This window comes from Xyrauchen texanus, chromosome 4, assembly GCF_025860055.1.
Source record: "Xyrauchen texanus isolate HMW12.3.18 chromosome 4, RBS_HiC_50CHRs, whole genome shotgun sequence".
NCBI classification, from domain to species: Eukaryota; Metazoa; Chordata; class Actinopteri; order Cypriniformes; family Catostomidae; genus Xyrauchen; species Xyrauchen texanus.
The window spans coordinates 54925209-54931328 of NC_068279.1; the positions used below are offsets into that span (position 1 = coordinate 54925209).

The 6120-nt window shown below is 44.4% G+C and overlaps 1 long non-coding RNA gene across 1 annotated transcript; it reads right to left on the reverse strand.

Moving 5' to 3' along the window:
- Nucleotides 1–4137: 4137 nt before the first annotated feature.
- LOC127637502 (uncharacterized) lies at nucleotides 4138–5059 on the reverse strand. Its single transcript, XR_007969754.1, has 3 exons — nucleotides 4744–5059; nucleotides 4408–4567; nucleotides 4138–4322 (listed from the first exon to the last, which is right to left on the reverse strand). It is a non-coding gene; the product is annotated as an uncharacterized LOC127637502 (long non-coding RNA).
- Between the last annotated feature and the right edge of the window lie 1061 nt (nucleotides 5060–6120).

Consider the following 6120-nt stretch of genomic DNA (forward strand, 5'->3'; position numbering starts at 1 on the left):
AAACATTTTGAATTATTATTTATTATGCATTACAAAAATAATTATAATGATAATAATAATATTAATACTAATATGAAGAAGAAGAAAACAAATATGAAATTGTAACACAGTTGAAGGATGGGCAAGGAGGAGGCGAGAACCGGCTTGTCAACATAAATTATATTTTAATGAGAAACTTAAACTCAAAAACACATAAACAAACACACATGACGGACATGTCCGTAATTCTCTCTCTCTCGAACCATCGTCACCGGCCGCCTTTATCCCTCGCGCGCCTCATCAGGCTGATTGGGGACCGGGCGCGCGATATTCCGACCGGCCCCGCCCCCCTCCGCTCCACAGAAATATAGCTGCAAGCAGTGATGACGGGCCCAAGCTCAGCTGGTCCATTTCCATCTGGTGGCTTTCGAAAAAAACAATGCAAGGTGGACACATGCATTTTACATTATTCTAAATAATTTCGAAGCAATATAAGAGGACTATTTTAAAGTCTGTTGTAAGAGCCACAATTCCTGCTGCCAGGTGGTGGCACTATGACTGTGACACCCAAAATTGTCAAATATATGAGATTAGCCCCCAAGACTAAACATAACATCTCAAATTGTATTCAAATCAAAGCACATTGCACACAGAAGATATGAGGCACTTCCTGTTTCCCATTTTTCGCCATTAATTTAATGCCTCACCATGGCAACACCGATAGATATATAATCTGTTCACAATTTAGCATTATCAATGTCTTGGCATGATAATCACATGGATGATTGTTGGTGCCAGATGGGCTGGTTTGAGTATTTCTGTAACTGCTGATCTCCTGGGATTTTCATACACAGTCTCTAGAATTTACTCAGAATGGTGCCAAAAAGCTCAACCTTTGCAGTGTCTAAAATTTTATCAAAATCCAAGAAGGGGATGAGTGGTAAACTTCTTTTATCACCACAACAGGCCATTATGAATATTTGGTTATGCCATATGGCCTGGTCAACACCTCTTTCGTGTTCCAAGCCTACATAAATGAGATACTGCGAGACTTCCTCAATCAGTTTGTCATGGTATGCATTGATTATATTCTCATCTATTCCTCCTCCCTCATGTACACCATGTCAAACAGATTCTGCAGTGCCTCCATCAGCACCTCTATCCTAAATCAAGAAGTGCATTTTCCATGAGGCTTCTGTCCCCTTTCTCGAATACCACATCAGTCCACAGGGAGTGGACATGGAATATGAGAAGGCCAAGGCCATCTATACTTGGCCTAAATGACTACCATCAAGGAGCACCAATGCTTCCTCGGGTTTGCCATCTTTTATCGTTTTATCCAGGATTTCAGCAAGGTGGCTATCCCTCTCACATCCCTCCTGAAGTACAAACCTAAATCACTTGTCTGGTCACCCTCAGCCAGAAATTCTTTCTGCTGGTTTAATAATGCCTTCAACACTGCTCCAATCCTCAAGCATCCAGATCCCATGAAACCCTTCATCGTCGAGGTGGATGCATTGACCACCACGGTAGGAGCAGTACTCTCCCGACACCATGGCAATGCCCAGAAACTCAATTCTGCTGCGATGTAGCAAGCTTCTTGGAGAAGCACATCGAATGTGCAGGGATGATATAATCCAGGGAGGACATCAACATGGCCTTGGAAGAATGGAGACATTGGTTGGAGGGGTCCAGGTACCCCTCCCATGTGATCACTGATCATCAAAATCTGGAATTCCTTCATTCTGCCAAATGTCTCAATCCCCGGCAAGCACATTGGGCCCTCTTCTTCACCAGGTTCCAATTCACCGTCACCTACCATCCCTGCTCCAAAAATACTAAGGCACATGCTCTCTCCCATCTCCACATGCCTCAATCACCTACCTGTGATCCCAAAGCCATCCTCCCATCCTCTGTCTTCCTCAATCCCATTCAGTGGGATATTGACCATGAGATTGCATCAGCCCTCCAAAGTGTACCTATGTCTCAGTAATCCTGCATCAACCCTTATTGAAATGGCTGCACTGCAACCCCAGCTATGGACACCCAGGAGTCACCCGAACTCTGGCCTTGGTATGGCCCAAATACTGGTGGCCTAACATGCTCACTGAGGTGACGCAATATGTGAAGACATGTTCCGAATGTGTGGCCTCCAAGGTTCCATGTTCTCTCCCTTCCAGAAAACTCCAACCTCTCCCTGTTCCTTAATGTCCCTGGTTCCACATCGGCATGGACTTTATGACCTCTGACCAGAACACCTAAATCCTTGTGGCAGTACATCGGTTCTCCAAGGCCTACCAGCTTATTCTGCTTAAGAAACCCCCTACATCTACGGAAATTGCAGAAGCCCTTTTCCACCTCATCTTCCGAAACTTCGGTCTGACCAAGGACATTGTTTCTGACCGAGGGCCCCAGTTTATCTCCAGGGTGTGATGTGCCTTCTTCTGCCTTTTGAGGTTCTCCATCAGCCTCTCCTCCAGCTATCACCCCAAAACCAATGGGCAAACAGGTCGCACCATCCAGGAAATCTCCCGATTCCTAGGGACCGTCTCCCACAAGAACCAGGCAGAGTGGAGTCAGTTCCTTCCATGGACAGAGTATGCCCAAAATTAATTACACCATGCCTCCACTGGTCTCATTTCCTTCCAGTGTGTCCTTGGTTTCCAACCCCCACTCTTCCCATGGTCCGGGGAACCATCTGAAGTCCCCGCTGTAGATCACTAATTAAGGGAGAGTGAGAAAACGTGGAATGCTGCCCATGTCTGCTTCCAGAAAGCCGTTCGATGCACTGAACATCATGCGGATGCTCTGCTGTCGGAAGCCCCCAACTACCATCCAGGAGACCTGGTCTGGCTTTTGACCTTGGACATCCACCTCAAACTGCCATCCAAGTGTTTAAGTTCTCATTATATTGGTCCCTTTCACATCATTCATCAAATAAACCCAGTTACTTACCGGTTACAACTCCCCCTCACTTCAAAATCTCATCCTCCTTCCATTCAAACATTTTGAATCTTCTGCTTCTTCTGCAGAGATTGGGGAGAAGAATGCCCCTCCTCCATCATTTCTCTTGGAAGATGGTCCGGCTTACACAGTTTGGACCCTCCTGGACTCCCGGCGCCATAATATTAATCTCCAGTAACTTGTGAACTAGGAGGGGTGCGGTCCTGAGGAGTGGTCTTGGGTCTCTCGAGATGACATTCTAGATTCAGCCCTCCTCACAGAATTCCATCAATCCCATCCTTATCATCCAGCACCTTGTCCATGGGGTCATGCACAGCATCGAGTGGTTCAGGCCTCTTGAGCTGCCCGTTGGAGCAGGGGTTATGTCATGCTCTCTCCATTCTCACACTAACTCATCAGATCTGCCTCTCCAGATTATTAGCCAGTTTACTCATTATTACACTCACCTGTTCCTTGTTTCCCCTGATTAATTTTGAATGTATTTAAGTTTCTCAGTTCTTTGTCAAGTCATGATTGTGTAGCACCAAGTCATGTTCACACTGTGTTTGACCATCTTCACGCTCATTGCTGCATACCCAGATAGCAATATGTCGGCGGGCCGCTGGCGGTGCTCTGGCGGCAGTAGAAGCGGCAGAATGGCGATATCGCAAACACTTTTGATGGCGCACCGCCGGCAGCAGCCGCTTTTTAAAAGCGGCAGCCGCCTTCCTACCGCCTTCGTTCCGCGGCCGGCCCGCTGGCCATCCGCTGTTCCGCCGCCGTTATATCGAAGGCGGACCTTCCGCGGAGCACATGACAACAAGTGGGAATACTTACACATGACAACAAGTGGGAATAAATACAATTAACAGCAGAAAATCTGGCTGTAGAGAACACAGCCAATCAGAATGTCTGGAGAGGTTGGGGACTGCGTGGCGTAGTGGGCTAAGAATCACCGGTTTTCCCCGACCTCCAGAATGAGGCAGTGCAAATTGGCATATCTTCAGTGATTCCTCATGTGCCTGTATAAAAGGACAAACCATCCCATATCCATCCAAGGAGCTGCCCTCAAAGCAGGGTCACGAGAGGAAAAAAAAAAAAAAAAAGCAATTTCCACAGTGAACAGCGTGGATTGGGTGAGTGTAGTCTGACACTTTTAGCAGGCTTTTTTAGGGGTCTTGATGTTACTGACTGCACGATAATGAAAGGGTTCCAGTTGTCAGTGATGCTGGGGTGTCAGTAGTCAGCCTAGGTTTAAGGGGTCGGCTGTGGGTCCCTCTCAGCTGTGCGGCGCCTTTTTCCACCTTCATGTTCAGATGCTCCTTTCAGGTAACGCGTAACGTTAACCTGGATCGCCTCATCAGTGGCATCCTGGGTTGCCGGGTTCTTCCGGATGGCTCCTGTAGAAAATAAAGATCTGTCGTTCCATTTGAATGGCATAAGGTCATACACATCTACTTAAATATAAAAAAATATCCAACTTACTTTGAACAATGGTCTTCAGGAACATGTCTCTAAAACATGCTTTATCCCCTACACCAGTCCAGGTTGTATTGATGGAAAGGTGATTAGAGAAGATACTCTGAAGCATTCGCCACACGGTTGTCTTTAGGTCCCTCCCACATTTGATTGCCAAAAACCGAAGCTGAAAATACAAAAAAAACATGTTACAAATTACATTTCTCTGAAGCTTCTCATAAATTTAAAATGTGACAGGCTGTGGATTCAGACTATGAATCCTGACTAGAATATGCAGTGTACGATCTTAATTTTACTTTTTAGATTACCCTATGGCGTTATAAACGAAATCGGCACACTTACAAATCATTGCTGGAGCTCTTTATCCTGCCTCAAACTGTTGTCAAGCAATGCCAAATCTTCCTGGGTGTCTAGGGGGGAGTAACAGATCCCCTGGCAGGGATAACTCTCCAACAGACACATTGGCACTGAAATGTTGCAGCATAGCATTTTGTTGTCCATGCTACGCACAACATCGCCAAACTCCAAGACGTTGCAGCATTAGGGTTTGATCTGCACCTACAGGGGTTCCCAGAATAAAAGAATAAAGTAGTCAGTCCTGGTCCTTCAACTACTAAACTATGACATTTATATCTAGGTCTACTACATGTACAGGTGGCCCCAGTGGGAATTAAACCAACAACCACAGGTGTTGTTTGCAAGTTGTACCTGATTGCCCAGTGCAAGCAAATGTCTTCAACATTGTCCCAACTTGCTTCACTTGCTCTTGGAGTGAGCCGCTGTCACCTGGGAAGTAACAATATATTGATTAGCAATACACTAAATATAATAGTAATATAATATAACCACAATTATCATACCAGTAACTTTCCCTGTAATTTCTATCCACAGTATGTTATGCATGGCATACAAGTTCATAATGAAGAACCCGTATGATAACATCAATTTCATTTTTTTTCTTTGAAGCAGAATATTTGTTTGTAAAAGGGGAGGAAAAAGAAAATAATGAAATATTGGTATACAGATTTTGGTTGATATAGCATACTGTACAGTGAAATTTGCTATTGTTATATCATTCCCTACTCACCTGAAGGACGGATAGATCAGGCAAATCTCCAGTCAGGCCTTTGTAGAGTGTGTGCTCCTTTGAACAACACTTTCATGAGTGGGAAGTGGCATATCCACAGGTATTTTAATTCAAACATGCAACATATTGTAATAAATCTACAATATTCAGCCTTTACCTTACACCCTCGGTTGTTGCTCTACACTTTAATTATATTAAATACTTATTTATATAGCTTGCTCACTGTATAATCATGATAGCCTAATACTTATAACACAAGATTACATCTTAAACGAATGACTGAGTTGAAAACTTGAATAAGAACGCATTTTACACTGAGGGGACCAGCTAGGGAAACTTACCTGCCTACAATAACTGTTTTCATTTGATTTGAGTTACATTAAACATGAATAACCTTAGCCGAGTCCCCAGGAACATCGGGCAATTAAAGTAACAAGCCTGTAACTGCGGTCTTATCAATTCTAGCTTCACCATACTCTCAAACTGTGAGGTTTATCTGCTTTCCTCGTGGACCTGTAGCACAATGCCCTGACAGTGACTTCACCTGTGCCCTGATCTTTATTAGAAACTGAGAGGAGAGCAAGTTAATACAATTTATATTACAATTATCACAAAAATTAACAAACAGTCTG